Source organism: Mytilus trossulus, chromosome 10 (genome assembly GCF_036588685.1).
Source record: "Mytilus trossulus isolate FHL-02 chromosome 10, PNRI_Mtr1.1.1.hap1, whole genome shotgun sequence".
In the NCBI taxonomy this organism is placed as follows: domain Eukaryota; kingdom Metazoa; phylum Mollusca; class Bivalvia; order Mytilida; family Mytilidae; genus Mytilus; species Mytilus trossulus.
The window spans coordinates 35,170,234-35,186,202 of NC_086382.1; positions in this window are offsets into that span (position 1 = coordinate 35,170,234).

A 15,969-nucleotide genomic window follows, 5' to 3' on the forward strand; every position below is an offset into this window, starting at 1 on the left:
CTATGAGAACAAGAGAGGCGACAGCGTTGTTTCTATTAATACAAATGGAACAGGAAGAGCAGCTATTACAGGCTCAGGATTTATTTTTACAAGTTAAATAGTATTTTTTGTCAATTTTTCATATCAAGTAACATAATGGAAATCATAAACGCGCCTCGTACACCAACACTGAAGGTACACGTATATAGGGAAACCAACTTTTTCTTCATTTGTCTGATTGTTTTTGTATCGTCTGAGTTGTTGTCACACGAATGTTTACAACCATGTCTATAACCATTTTGTTTTCTATATGTCATATTTTGCCGCATTTGTTGCTGTCCCCACATCCTTCCTTTTGGTCTATTTTATTAAGATATTCTCCTGGAAAAAGCTCTTTTTGAATAAAAGGGATCAAAGAACCCATTACCTTACCTTTAAGATAGACCAGTAAACATGCGTGATTATTCAGGGTAGTGCACACATTTTACAGTTTAAAAAAGGCAATGGCAAGCCTGGCATCCCCTTGTATGTAACATATTGGGGTCAAATATGGACACTATATTTGTATATGGCACATGCAGAAAAGGTAAATTGAATATGTAAGTTGCGTGTAGATAAAATTGTTATGGACACTCTAGAACCAAAATGACCAAAACTTGGTATGGTGTTACTCGTTAAGAATATCTTAAGCGCTATTGACTTTAAAGTTCAAAAGTTAATGTCACAGTGGCAGTTGTAATACAAGGCAATACCACCCTTGTGGACACTCTAAAACCAATATGCTTCAAAAGATTTTAACCACATTTGGTACATTGTTCCTCCCTGTAATGATCTGACATTTTTTACGTTCAAGGCCAAAGGTCAATGTCATGCAGATGGACTTGTTTTTTCTCCTTGAAATAGCAAAATGCACATAAAGCTGGTTGCTAATTTTTTTTACCTGCTGGTTCTAAAGACAATAGTTGTTAATGTTTGTGCCATTTTGGTCTTTCGTGGATAGTTGTCTCATTGGCAATCATACCACATCTTCTTTTTTTATATTAAAGGTATTTCCAGTTACTGAATGTTTTGGTTGATTTCTAAAAAAACAAGTTTATGTATCAAATGTGCATATTCAATTTACCATTTTCTGCATGTGCCATATACAAATATAGTGTCCATATTTGACCCCAATATGTTACATACAAGGGGATGCCAGGCTTGCCATTGCCTTTTTTAAACTGTAAAATGTGTACAAATCGGGCCAGTGTGACGCGGGCATAATCAAAATGATGCAAGAAGGGAAATAATTACATTAGTTTTAGTATTTACTTTTTGTACTGCTTTAATTTCTTTTCTTGATTCAAAATGCACCAAAGAAATTTAAAAACAAAATAATTTAATTAGATAAAGTATTTTACAGTAGGTTGACTCCTGTATGAATTAATTTTTCGAATAAACAAAATACTTGATGTTCAATTAATTGTCTTAAAATACAGTTTCCCTTTGGTATGAAGAATTACACACTTTGTTCCATTAAATTAGTGGTTCAACTGACTTTCAAAAACATAATATTAGTTTCACAAAAGTTGATAAAACTAAAAAGAAATGACACTATCATAATATAATCTTTTAATATTAAAAGTTCTTTGGAATAAAAATGTAATACATGTACATACGTGATCCAACAACTTTGGTCTTCAAAAAGTCATTTTCACAACTTGATTTGACTTCTGCAAGCATGCTTCCGTTCTTTTTGCAAGTAACCTATAAATATAATAGATCTCAGGTCATTATTATAGATCTCATGATAATTGTTTGTTCTCGTTTTCAAGCGGTTCACGTTGTAGTGAACAAGATAATATGTTATATTATTATATATAATATGCGTTAGAACATATAAAAATTAAATTTAGAATCAAACTTTATGAATAAGTCGAATCTAGACTGAAACAAGAATTTGTCTAAAGTACACGGATGCCCCACTCGCACTTTCATTATCTATGTTCAATGGAGCGTAAAATTGGGTACAAAAATTAATTTAGAATTATGATTAGAAAGATCGTACAATAGGGAATATGTATACTAAGTTTCAAGTTGATTGGACATTTGCTTTGCCAAAAACCTTTACCTGAAACTCGCACTTTTATTTTCTATGTTCAGTGGACCGTGAAATTGGGGTCAAAAGTCTACTTTGGCTTTTAAATTGGAAAGATCACATCATAAGGAACATGTATACTAAGTTACAAGTTGATTAGACTTCAGCTTTATCAAAAACTACCTTGACCAAAAACTTTAACCTGAAACGGGAACGACGGACGAACGCACAGACAGACGCACAGACCAAAAAAATATAAAGCCTCTCTACTATCGTAGGTGGGGCATACACATCTTTATTATTACTCAAAATGCTTTCCCTATTGAATTTCATACATTCGACTTTATAAAGCTTTTGCTATACGACTTTAAAACACTTTAATTGTACTACTTTTAAACACTTTCATGTACCACTTTAAAAATACAACATTAAAACAATTTAAATTTCGACTTTGAAACACTTTCACTTTGTCTTTTATAACCATTAATGTTTTATACTTTTTTTATATAAATGGCAAATTTGAATTTCAAAATATCAAATATCGACTTGGAAAAAAAATATTGAAACACTTAAACGAATCACAGAAGGAGAAAATCATCAAATATAGTTCTAACATGTTATTTACTGATACTGAAAAATGTTTCTTTTTTTTTATCTTGTGATACGGATTGACATTCTGCATAAACCATCACGTTAATTTATTTAATTGAATTGCCTTACAGTTTGCCCTTTATATCCAACTAAATGATATTGGTATGGCAATTTGTTGAAAAATGCGGGGTGACATATAAGAGATTACATTTACGTCAATAGGTATCGGATTGATAGTTATCTGATTGGTATTCTACCATTTGTCCTCATATAAAAACCTAATAGTATCCCAAATCGAATCATATTGATATAATATTAATAATGTTCATCAGTTGAAAACATTTTCATAATTTTACATACTCATAAAGTATTATTTAATTACCTCAGAACCGTACCAGCTTTTTGCTTCATTACTTATGAAATAGCAGCTGTTTCCGAACTTATGCCATCCGCTCTGGCATGAAAGTGAAACTGAAATTATTCACAAAATATAATCGCATTATTTAGACACTGAATTACATTCTGGCATTTATACAATTTGTCAAAACTTTGGGGATTGTTTTGTTCCATTGCTGTTCAATTTTCGAAAAGAGAAGAGAAAAAAACATAATCAGTAATTCTAAGCCCTTTCATTTCTCTAATATTCCTATACTTAAAATTAGTTTCACAAAATATTTATGATTATTTATATGTCTAGGCATATTCACCACAGGGATTGTACGTCTAAGTGCATATCTATTAAAGCTATAATGCTGTGGTACAATATACCATTCGTACATTGACGACTTTGCTAAAAAAAAAAACACGTCCCTTTGAGACACCCTAAAGTCGTCCCTTGGACCATTATCAATGCGTTCTTGGTGTCTAGAACATACAATATGGGGTGCATACATATATTTATTATGGGGCCAACTGATGCAAACATCCGGGTGCGAGATTTTCTTCTTCTTTCTTATACCCATAGGTGGCATTTGCCTGCTATTTGGTCGGGTTAATTGTTGTTTCTTTGACAAATTCCCATTTCCATTCTGTATTTTATTGTTTGTACTACTTCTGGATATACATGATCTTGTAAATTCACGGACATATGCCAGTTTATAAATGTCACAGCAAGTTTCGTTGCATGTCAGAATACAACGTTCCTTAAAAGTGTTTCAAATTTCGATGTAGTGTTTTACAACGCGCTTGTAACGTATGTATAGCGTGCGTGTAGCTAACAGATATCACTTGAAAATCGTCTAGCGCAGGTCGATCTATAAACAAATGTTTGACGCTGGCATAAGACTCATCAGTGACGCTCAGATCCAAAATGCTATAAAGTTGAAGAGTATCGAGGAACCACGATTCCAGAAAAATATGGCACATACAGCTACGGTAATCCATTTCAATTTACTCTTTGATAGAGTTCACCAAATACTATGTCAAAATGTTTATTAATTTTCAACAAATCGCCTACTTTTGCTGTAAATCGCAGGCTCAACTAAAATGAGGAAAACAATCAATAAAAATATTCCTCTCGATACTATCTTATGATTGTAAGAAGCTTCTGTCCAAGTTTGGTAAAAATTAAGAATAGTTAATGAATCTAATAAAGGTTTTGAAAACTTTAACTGCAGACTGTATGTAATGTTAACTGGAAGAAAATCTAAATCCATTTAAAAGTATAATACAGAAAAAATGGAGATATATTTTTACAAAATTTACTTCTGAATACTATCTTATGATCATAAATAAGCTTCTGTCCAAGTTTGGTACAAACCCAGGATAGTTTAAGAAAGTTATTAAATTTTTTAAACTTTAACCACAGAGTGAATGTAATGTTTCCCTGCAGAAAAACTAAGTCCATTTAAAAGTAAAATACGGAAAAAATGAATTAATGTTTTTACAAAATTCACTTCTGAATACTTTCTTATGATCATAAACAAGCTTCTGTCCAAGTTTGGTACAAACCAAGATCAGTTAAGAAAGTTATTAAAACTTTAAAAATTTTAACCACAGAGTGAATGTAATGTTGTCCCGCATAAAAAACTAAGTCCATTTATAAGTAAAATACGGAAAAAAGGAATTTTATTTTTACAAAATTTACTTCTGGATACTATTTTATGATCATAAACAAGCTTCTGTCCAAGTTTGGTAGAAATCCAGTATAGTTTAAGAAAGTTATTAAAATTTCAAAAACTTTAACTATATACTGAATATTTGTGGACGCCGTCGACGACGGAATGTAGGATCGCTTAGTCTCGCTTTTTCGACCAAAGTCAAAGGCTCGACAAAAATGAAAAGCTTTGATTAGATGGTCACAGCACGGACACATCTAGATTCTAGAACCCCATTTTTCAATCCTTCAAGAACAATGACTCCTGAATGGTGAAGGTACAAATCGTCAATATTGAAATAGATCTTTCTTTATTCATCAGTAATAACATATCAAAAATTTAAAAAAACCTTTGGTAGAACTGTGTGCCAATACATGCATAGAAATTGTTTGACAGCTGCCCGCCCGAATAGATTATCAATTGATTTAATTTTGTTTAAATCTAGAAAAAATCATCGCCCAAAGCCCCGGCTGACACGTACATCTTTCCCATCGTATATTAACAAGCAATGATATCAGAAAATGTTTATTCTAAATGCTTGTATAATTTTTGTTAGTATTTAATACATTTTTATAGTATTCAAACAACTCTTGTCTATAATTTATATTTCTCAGTGACTTTAATAACAAACTCGTAAAGATTTCTTGTAAACGTATCAATGCGGTACTGTTTTAATATACTCACCATATATACCAGAATTTTGTATTTGCGCCACACTCGCGTGTTATTTATTCACACTAAATAGAGTTACAAAAATAAGAGTGAAGCTGCAGGTCTGTATTTGAAGTCTCGTTTTGTTTTGTGATCTCAAGACCGTCACCGATCAGTCAAAATTTGTATATTTTCATAAATATTTGTACATGGACATTCATAAAGGTCTGGAAATATATTTAATTATTGAAGGATGTTCGTTATTCTGTTTCAAAATAACAATTTTATAAATGACTGTTAAAAGTTGATAGTGTATATATAAAGAAAGAAAGAAAAAAAGAAGAAAAAAAACGTGTGCGTATTTTCGAGATTTAAAGCGTGAAGTAATTATCGCTGGATTTGTAGGTGTCTTTTTACCTTTAAAATCGATAAAAGAAAGAATTTTAAAGATGGAAAGAAAAGTAGTGGTTATGGATCAATTTGTTAAATGATATCACATTAATAAAACCAGAGGATTCCGATTATCTGGCAAAACTTCAAAAAACAAGAGGAGCGAACATTCTAAAATCAAGAAAAATTATGTTTACTTACCCGAATGCATCCGAAACATAATTGCACCTGGTAAAGGCTCACTTTGTGGACAGCAAGCTACATCTAAATCGCAACGTTGTGTGTTACTGTCATAACTAGCATAGCAGCACTTTTCCTGTTTAGAGCACAAAGCAGCACAAGCCATATACGACGGGACTATCTGTGTCATTATTGTTGTATTACTTGGAAGAATCCGCCTGTCGTGTATTGTAACAAAATTACGTTTCCTTATATTCTGCTGTGCAAAACAAAAGGAAATCATGAGATAATAAAGTAGTAAAGAGCAGTCAACAATTAAATTTCTTCGCAATGTAATCATCGTGACAAAATTCAGACTATACTAATGTTGTATAAAGTTTATGTTGTGTATGTGTCCCTGAATATGTATTGCGTCATAAACATTACAAAAAAATGCGCAAAGGAATACAAATAACAATTTAAAAATCATCTTTAAATTATTGGGTGAAAACAGAAATCATAATCGATGCATACATGGTTTTATAACGTGTAGGTATTGTATGAATATTCCGATGATTTATTTATGATATTACGTGCGTTACTTCATCTCTTGGACCAAGGGAAAACATTAAGTCATAGTCGGAAGAATATAATTCCGAGTGTGATAAATGGGAACATTACTAAATGGATGAAAATTGTATCTGGTATGACATATGCAAAATAAAGAAAAACCAGGAGAACAATAGACGAAGAAATACAGCTATGGTCTAATCTGAAATAAACAAAATGTAGGAAACTATTATTTAATAACACATTTCGCAGAATACAAAAAAAAAAATACCGATACGAAAAACAACCGTGAAAATACACATTATTTATTACAAAAGAAATATATCATTTTCAAAAAGTGACCAATAGTATGCTCAACCTGACGGTTAACCATAATTACAAAACATGTATAACCCCGACACATTTTTTTTGCTGTCCAAATTAAATTCAAGAGTGGCTGACAACTGAACCAAACACTATTTGGTTGCACGAATGACTTATTTGAAACTTTGCCTTTTTTCTAGAATTTGTATATCAGACGTTATGCGTATAATATGTTTGACAACTTACAAGTGTATGCTTGGAAAGAACATCGCATATCTTATGTTCTTTGACTTACACATTAAACAGTTTGATTTCTGCAAATCTAATCTATATTCGTGCAACTTGAATACTTGCTGATCGTGTAGGACTTCGGTATTTTATTAGTAGAGATTTAAATAATATGTTATATACAATCAATTTAAAACATGAAACATCATTAAAACTAAATTATTAATTTTAAAAATTTTGAAACTGGATTAAAATGAAAATGCAATTTATTCTGGTACCGAATTGCTTTGTATGATTTGCCAGTCGATACTACATTTGAAAAAAGACAAAAAAAACGCATAAATATTTCATTGTGTGGTTACTCATTTGATTCTTATCTCAGAAAATGACACGACCCACTTTTGTTAGGCCACATACTTGAATAAGACAAGAGAAAGTTTCATAAATTACTTTAAATATTTATACCTTTTCAAAACGACTTTAATTATATATTCCCGAAATTATACTGCAGATATTCCCCAATGGCAATTGACTTTCAATGATTTCAATATGAATAAGATAAAATGATCTTTTACGTGGTTTGGACAATTTACGCACGAAAATAATAACATTTTCACATTCACGTTTCAATGAGTTTGTATAAATGGTATACTCAGTCAATAAGGAAGACACATTTACCTAAAATACATTATTAAAACCTGTCATAATTCTTTCAGTGAAACAAATATTTGTATGGAAGCCTCGTTATATGGAAGAATAATTGTTCACTATAATGCAACCTGAATATAAATATAAATAATTTTTTTAAAATACAAAAAAATCAACTAGGCAAATAGGCTTATAATGCACTTTCTGATATTAATAATCTATTTTAACCAGACTCAAGCTAGCGAACAATAAGCCAGCGAACAATAAGGTGAATCAAGCTAGCGAACAATAAGCCAGCGAACAATAAGAAAACGCGCCAAAATGATCATGCCCCAAAACCGAAGACTTGCAACAACACCAAACGTACTTATAAATATGATGACAAATAAATAAATATGATGACAAATAATTTCCAGTAGGAAGATGAAATGTAATTCCATTTTAACACATACAAAGTTTAATTATTTATTCGTGTACTAAATACGACTTTTTTTTAAAGCCGGGAATCTAAAAAATGTTTTAGCTATTAACCCTTTCTCCTTTCTCTCTGATAAGGGATGGGTTATTATCTGTATAATAATAATAATAACAATTTATAACAACGGGTAACAATAAACTAGTGTAGCGATACAATTAGATCTTCAAGCTTATAGAAATTATTCGATTGAAAAGAAAAGCTGATAACCATTATATTAACTTTTTGCCTAAGAACAAGCTAGTTCAGGAAATTATTCATAAGTAAATAGTCACTCTAGTAATAATTTATTTGTTACATTCTTATAAGAAAAGCGATAAGTGTAAAAACAACACACGTCAAATAGAACGAGAACGATTTGACATAAATATTTTGGTTAATCTCAACAAAAAATTATTTAGATTCAAGCCTATGTAAAATAACTATAATCCGTAAACATTACCCTACGGCAAAGTCCCGAATGTGGTAGGGTCGGCAAAGTCCCGGATGTGGTAGGGTAACCCCTAATTTGGGGTCGGGTGACCCTACCCTCCCCTTCTTTAATTCATAGCCAAGTCCCTACGGCAAAGCTTTTAACCACACTAGGTACACTCGATAGGCAATTGCCTAAGCTTGCTTGGGCCCAAAGATCCAGGTGGGTAAAGTTATGGAATTTTTTTTTCGGAGGTCCAAAGTTGGGGTCGATGACCCTACTCTTCCCCTTCTTTAATTCATAGCCAAGTCCCTACGGCAAAGCTTTTAACCACACTAGGTACACCCGATAGGCAATTGCCTAAGCTTGCCTGGGCCTTAAGATCCAGATGGGTAAAATTACGGATATTTATTTTCGGAGGTCCAAAGTTGGGGTCGGGTGAGCCTACCCTCCCCCTTCTTTAATTCATAGCCAAGTACCTATGGCAAAGCTTTTAACCACACTAGGTACACTCGATAGGAAATTGCCTAAGCTTGCCTGGGCCCAAAGATCCAGGTGGGTAAAGTTACGGAACTTTTTTTTTGAGGTCCAAAGTTGGGATAGGGTGACCCTACCATCCCCCTTCTTTCCTTCACAAAATTTTCCCTACGGCAAAGCTTTTTTTGCCCACTAGGTACAAATGATAGACACTTGCCTAAGGTTACCTGGGCCCAAATACCCAGGTGGGTAAAGTTACGGAACTTTTTTTTTTGAGGTCCAAAGTTGGGGTAGGGTGACCCTACCATCCCCCTTCTTTCCTTCACAAAATTTTCCCTACGGCAAAGCTTTTTTGCCCACTAGGTACAAATGATAGACACTTGCCTAAGGTTACCTGGGCCCAAATACCCAGGTGGGTAAAGTTACGGAACTTTTTTTTTTTAGGTCCAAAGTTGGGGTAGGGTGACCCTACCATCCCCCTTCTTTCCTTCACAAAATTTTCCCTACGGCAAAGCTTTTTTGCCCACTAGGTACAAATGATAGACACTTGCCTAATGTTACCTGGGCCCAAATACCCAGGTGGGTAAAGTTACGGAACTTTTTTTTTTGAGGTCCAAAGTCGGGGTAGGGTGACCCTACCATCCCCCTTCTTTCCTTCACAAAATTTTCCCTACGGCAAAGCTTTTTTGCCCACTAGGTACAAATGATAGACACTTGCCTAATGTTACCTGGGCCCAAATACCCAGGTGGGTAAAGTTACGGAACTTTTTTTTTTGAGGTCCAAAGTTGGGGTAGGGTGACCCTACCATCCCCCTTCTTTCCTTCACAAAATTTTCCCTACGGCAAAGCTTTTTGCCCACTAGGTACAAATGATAGACACTTGCCTAAGCTTGCCTGGGCCCAAATACCCAGTTGGGTAAAGTTACGGAACTTTTTTTTTCGGAGGTCCAAAGTTGGGGTCGGGTGACCCTACCCTCCCCCTTCTTTAATTCATAGCCAAGTCCCTACGGCAAAGCTTTTAACCACACTGTGTACTCTCGATAGGCAATTGCCTAAGCTTGTCTGGACCCAAAGATTCAGGTGGGTAAAGTTACGGAATTTATTTTCGGAGGTCCAAAGTTGGGGTCGGGTGACCCTACCCTCCCCCTTCTTTAATTCATAGCCAAGTCCCTACGGCAAAGCTTTTAACCACACTTAGTACACTCGATAGGCAATTGCCTAAGCTTGCCTGGGCCTAAAGATCCAGGTGGGTAAAGTTATGGATTTTTTTTTCGGAGGTCCAATATTGGGGTTGGGTGACCCTACCCTCCCCTTCTTTAATTCATAGCCAAGTCCCTACGGCAAAGCTTTTAACCACACTAGGTACACTCGATAGGCAATTGCCTAAGCTTGCCTGGGCCCAAATATCCAGGTGGGTAAAGTTACGGATTTTTTTTTTCGGAGGTCCAAAGTTGGGGTAGGGTGACCCTACCCTCCCCCTTCCTCAATTCATAGACAAATCCCTACGGCAAAGCTTTTAACCACACTAGGTACACTCGATAGGCAATTGCCTAAGCTTGCCTGGGTCGAAAGATACAGGTTGGGAAAGTTACGGAATGTTTTTTTCGGAGATCCAAAGTTGGGGTCGGGTGACCCTACCCTCCCCCTTCTTAAATTCATAGACAAATCCCTACGGCAAAGCTTTTAACCACACTAGGTACACTCGATAGGCAATTGCCTAAACTTGCCTGGGTCCAAAGATACAGGTTGGGAAAGTTACGGAATGTTTTTTTCGGAGGTCCAAAGTTGGGGTCGGGTGACCCTACCCTCCCCCTTCTTTAATTCATAGCCAAGTCCCTACGGCAAAGCTTTTAACCAAACTAGGTACACTCGATAGGCAATTGAATAAGATTGCCTGGGCCCAAAGATCCAGGTGGGTAAAGTTACGGATTTTTTTTTCGGAGGTCCAAATTTTGGGTCGGGTGACCCTACCCTCCCCTTCCTTAATTCATAGCCAAGTCCCTGCGGCAAAGATTTTAACCACACTAGGTACACTCGATAGGCAATTGCCTAAGCTTGCCTGGGCCCAAAGATCCAGGTGGGTAAAGTTATGGATTTTTTTTCTTCGGAGGTCCAAAGTTGGGGTCGGTGACCCTAGCCTCCCCCTTCTTTAATTCATAGCCAAGTCCCTACGGCAAAGCTTTTAACCACAATATGTACACTCGATAGGCAATTGCCTAAACTTGCTTGGGCCCAAAGATCCAGCTGGGTAAAGTTATGGAATTTTTTTTTCGGAGGTCCAAAGTTGGTGTCGGGTGACCCTCCCCTCCCCTTCTTTAATTCATAGCCAAGTCCCTACGGCAAAGCTTTTAACCACACCAATTACACTCGATAGGTAATTACCTAAGCTTGCCTGGGCCCAAAGATCCAGGTGGGTAAAGTTATGGAATTTATTTTTCGGAGGTCCAAAGTTGGGGTCGGGTGACCCTACCCTCCCCCTTCTTTAATTCATAGCTAAGTCCTTACGGCAAAGCTTTTAACCATACTAGGTACACTCGATAGGCAACTGCCTAAGCTTGCCTGGGCCCAAAGATACAGGTGGGTAAAGTTACGGATTTTTTTTTCGGAGGTCCAAGGTTGGGATCGGGTGACCCTACCCTCCCCCTTCTTTAATTCATAGCCAAGTCCCTACGGCAAAGCTTTTAACCACTCTAGGTACACTCGATAGGCAACTGCCTAAGCTTACCTGGGCCCAAAGATCCAGGTGGGTAAAGTTACGGATTTTTTTTTCGGAGGTCCAAAGATGGGGTCGGGTGACCCTACCCTCCCCCTTCTTTAATTCATAGCCAAGTCCCTACGACAAAGCTTTTATCCACACTAGGTATACTCGATAGGCAATTGCCTAAGCTTGCCTGGACCCAATGATCCAGATAAAGTAACGGAACTTTTTTTTTAGGTCCAAAGTTGGGGTCGGGTGACCCTACCCTCCCCCTTCTTTTATTCATAGCCAAGTCCCTACGACAAAGCTTTTATCCACACTAGGTATACTCGATAGGCAATTGCCTAAGCTTGCCTGGACCCAATGATCCAGATAAAGTAACGGAACTTTTTTTTTAGGTCCAAAGTTGGGGTCGGGTGACCCTACCACCCCCCTTATTTAATTCATAGCAAAGTCCTTACGGCAAAGCTGTTGTCCAAACTAGGAACACTCGATAGGATATTGTTTAAAGTTGCCTGGACACAAAGACCCAGGAGGGTAAAGTTACGGAATTTTTATTTTGAGGTCCACAGTTGGGGTCGGGTGACCCTACTATCCCCTTTCGTTAATCTTTTGTCCCACTAGGAATTAGTAATAGGCACTTGCCTTAGGTTGTTACCTGAACCTAAAGACCCAGTTTGGTAAAGTTACGGAACTTTTTTTAATTGAGGCCCAAAGTTGGGGTAGGGTGACCTATCCCATTTCTTTAATTCACAAATATCCCTACGGCAAAGCTTTTTTCCTTACTGGTTACAAATGATAAGCACTTGCGTAAGGTTGCCTAGGCCTTGATACCAAGGTGGGTAAAGTTGCGGGGCTTTTTTTTAGATCCAAAGTTGGGGTAGGATGACCCTACCATTCCTTTTCTTTCCTTCATTTAGTTTTCACTAAGGCAATGCTTTTTTCCCCACTACGTACAAATGATAAGCACTTGCCTTAGGTTGCCTTGGTCCAAATACCCAGGTGGTTAAAGTTACGGATTTTTTTAAGGTCCAACGTTAGGGTAGGGTGATCCTACCAGCCCATTTGTTTAAATCATAAAAAAATCTCTACTGCAATTTCTGTAAAGCTTTTGAACCCGCTAGATACAATTAATTTGCACTTTTCAGAGATTGCCTGACCTTTAAATTTAAGTCCAAAGTTGGGATAGGGTTACCCTATCATCTTCCTCTTTTTATCCATAAAACAATTCCCTACGGTAAAGCTTTCGTCCCCACTTGCGTAACGTGCCTAGGTTCAAGGACCAAGGTTGGTAAAGTTACTGATTTTTTTTGGCAAAGATTCTGTCCACACTAGGAACACTAGAAAGGATCTTGCCTAAGGTTGCATGAACGCAAAGACCCAGTTGGTATAGTGATGGAAATCTTTTAATTGAGGTACAACTTTTGGGTATGGTGACCCTTCTTTAATTCATAGAAAAATCCCTTTGCCAAAGCTTAAATTCGTGAAAATAAATCTGTATGCAAAAACGCTCCAAACAACATCAGATACATATACAATGTAAGTCACAAAGTTGTCCTGATTACTAGTAGATGATGCATTTGAGTCAATCATATCCAAGATGTACCAATAAATCAATACCTTTAATATAGGCAATGTTGACATGATTTCGTATCGATATTGATGTTTGTTTCAAACATCTATGACACAAAAAGACATACCCAGATGTAAATATCAACAATGTCAGCATGACAGGGAATTTTCATAAGACATCTATTTCAAACTCAGACATACCAGATGTGGATATCGACGATTTCGATTTGATATCGAAGCTTGATCTATACATCCATCACATAAACATAATTCGATATTGCAAGAATGCTAGATATTTGAAGATCCATCAAAGTGGAATGAAATGTGAACCACCACATTCTGGCAAACGACACACAGTAATATCTGGTCAGACCATTCAGAAAGCAAATCACAGCTATCATAACCTCCATGCGAACTAGGTTTAGGATAAGACACAGATCAGCTTACAGAGATAGAACACTTCACGGGAGGAGAAGAGATCAACCCAATAAAACCAACTGTCAGAAGAAAAATGTTACAGCCAAGGAAGGAAAATATTAAGTAGTCAACTAGTGCAGACACAGTGATATGGAAAGATTTCGATGATGAACTCGAAAACATTTTAAAAGCAATATTAGCAGGAAAAGGTAAGAGCAGTGACTTTCATTATTTACTTCGTAGGAAAGGAGAGATTTTGGGTTGATTACATCTGGGAGAAGAGAAAGAACACAACTTCAGAGTAACCACAGACAGTAGAAGAAAAAGGAACGGAGAGTGGCATTCAGAAGGTTAAAGAAGAGGTATAGAGATGCTATGGAGTACGAAAGATAACAACAGTTAAGGAAGGAGACCTAGGAGAATTTCAAACACTAACAGGAGCGAAAACACATATACTGGTAACATACAGAAAGAAAGGGACAAAGGAAAGAGTTCAATTCACAGCACAACCTTTTCTGCATATTACGAGATTATTTGGAGCAAGAGGATCTGGTTTATTGGGAAACTCAAAGGATGAAGTCGAAGAACACCATAGAAAGACACAAAGTGATGAAATGCGGGAAGAAGATCTGGAAGAATGTGAGAACCTAGCACACACCAGAGGAACCAATATAACTATTTGCAATTGATGAGTCAGAACTGAAGTTTAACGAAGTGCAGGATGTTTTTTTCAGAAAGCAAGATCAGCATCAGTACCAGGGCCATATAGTATTTAGTATCGGGTACAAGAAATGTCCCAAGCTAAACTGCAGACGATTGTGGAAGTCTTTGAGAGTAGTTTGGAGAAGAAGAAAGATGATAGATGTATGGTATAAAACAGATGGACGTTTATTCAGAAGGGAGATAACTCCATCAAAGTTAAGCTGTTTAGAACTATCTCTTTTGCCTATCGAGTGTACTTAGTGTGGTTAAAAGCTTTGCCTAAGGGACTTGGCTATGAATTAAAGAAGGGGGAGGGTAGGGTCACCCGACCCAAAATTTGGACCTCCGAAAAAAAAAATCCGTAACTTTACCCACCTGGATCTTTGGGCCCAGGCAAGCTTATGCTATTGCCTATCGAGTGTACCTAGTTTGGTTAAAAGCTTTGCCGTAGGGACTTGGCTATGAATTAAAGAAGGGGGAGGGTAGGGTCACCCGACCCCAACTTTGGACCTCCAAAAAAAATCCGTAACTTTCCCAACCTGTATCTTTGGACCCAGGCAAGCTTAGGCAATTGCCTATCGAGTGTACCTAGTGTGGTTAAAAGCTTTGCCGTAGGGACTTGGCTATGAATTAAAGAAGGGGGAGGGTAGGGTCACCCGACCCCAACTTTGGAACTCGGAAAAAAAAAAATCCGTAACTTTACCCACCTGGATCTTTTGGCCCAGGTAAGCTTAGGCAGTTGCCTATCGAGTGTACCTAGTGTGGTTAAAAGCTTTGCCATAGGGACTTAGCTATGAATTAAAGAAGGGGGAGGGTAGGGTCATCCGACCCCAACTTTGGACCTCCGAAAAATAAATTCCATAACTTTACCCACCTGGATCTTTGTGCCCAGGCAAGCTTAGGCAATTGCCTATCGAGTTTACGTTGTGTGGTTAAAAAGCTTTGCCGTAGGGACTTGGCTATGAATTAAAGAAGGGGAGGGTAGGGTCATCCGACCCCAACTTTGAACCTCCGAAAAAAAAAATCCATAACTTTACCCAGCTGGATCTTTTGGCCCAAGCAAGCTTAGGCAATTGCCTATCGAGTGTACCTATTGTAGTTAAAAGCTTTGCCGTAGGGACTTGGCTATGAATTAAAGAAGGGGGATGGTAGGGTCACCCGACCGAAACTTTGGACTTCCGAAAAAAATAATTCGTAACTTTACCAACCTGGATCTTTGGGCCCAGGCAAGCTTAGGCAATTGCCGATCGAGTGTACCTAGTGTGGTTAAAAGCGTTGTCGTAGGGACTTGGCTATGAATTAAAGAAGGGGGAGGGTATGGTCACCCGACCCCAACATTGGACCTCCGAAAAATAAATTCCGTAACTTTACCCACCTGGATCTTTAGGCCCAGGCAAGCTTAGGCAATTGCCTATCGAGTGTACTTAGTGTGGTTAAAAGCTTTGCCGTAGGGACTTGGCTATGAATTAAAGAAGGGGGAGGGTAGGGTCACCCGACCCAAAATTTGGACCTCCGAAAAAAAAA